Genomic DNA, 993 nt, shown 5'->3' on the forward strand with positions numbered 1-993 from the left:
TATTATTAATTACAGTCACTATGCTGTATAGTAGATCTCCAGAATGTATTTGTCCTATAACTGAAAGTTGCTACCTTTGACCAACAACTCCCTATTTCCCCCTCCCTCTGGCCCCTGCTAACCACAACTCTACTCTCTGCCTCTATGAGTTCAATATTTTTAGATTCCACATGTAAGTGAGATAAAGCAGTATTTGTCTATCTGTGTTTGGCTTATTTCACTTAGCATAATGTCCTCAAGAAATTTACTAAAAGAGTAGATTTTCAATATTCTCCACACACACACAATAAAAAGGTAATGATGTTAGATGATGGATACGTTAACTAGCTTGATTACAGTAATCATTTCACAATATATATGTATATCAAAACATCACATTGTACATCTTAAACATATATAATGTTTATTTGTCAATTATACCTCAATAAAGCTGGAGAAAAGGTGATTATAAATGTGCTATGTTGATGAGCACATAGTATATGGAATTTGTAGTAATAACAGCATAAAGAAGGGAGAGGGAACAGAGATATCTCAGAGCAAAGTTTTAATACCCTGTTGAGATTAAGTTGGTATTAATCGAACTAGATTGTTTTAAATTAAGTTGTTAGTAAATCCAGAGCAACCACTAAGAAAATAACTCAAAAATATCTGGTCAAAGAAACAATAAGGGAATTAAAATGGTATACCAAGACATATCCATTTAACACATCAGTAGGAAAATGGTCACAGAATATAAATAGATAATATTCAAAAAATAAAAATAAGTACAAATAGAACATAAATATATGCAATGATGATCAAACATACTACTAATGAGGGAAGCATTACTTAAAAATGTTGGTATATTTTTAATCCATAAAATTAGCAAAAATTAAAGACTACGCTGCAAAAATATAAACTGAGGACCCTTGTGTACTGAATGTGGGAGTGAAAATTGGTACAGCCTTTGGGGAAGGCACTTTGGCTGAGTCCATCAAAATTTAAAATGTGCGC

Source organism: Propithecus coquereli, unplaced genomic scaffold, assembly GCF_000956105.1.
Source record: "Propithecus coquereli isolate 6110/MARCELLA unplaced genomic scaffold, Pcoq_1.0 Scaffold20, whole genome shotgun sequence".
Classification (NCBI taxonomy): Eukaryota; Metazoa; Chordata; class Mammalia; order Primates; family Indriidae; genus Propithecus; species Propithecus coquereli.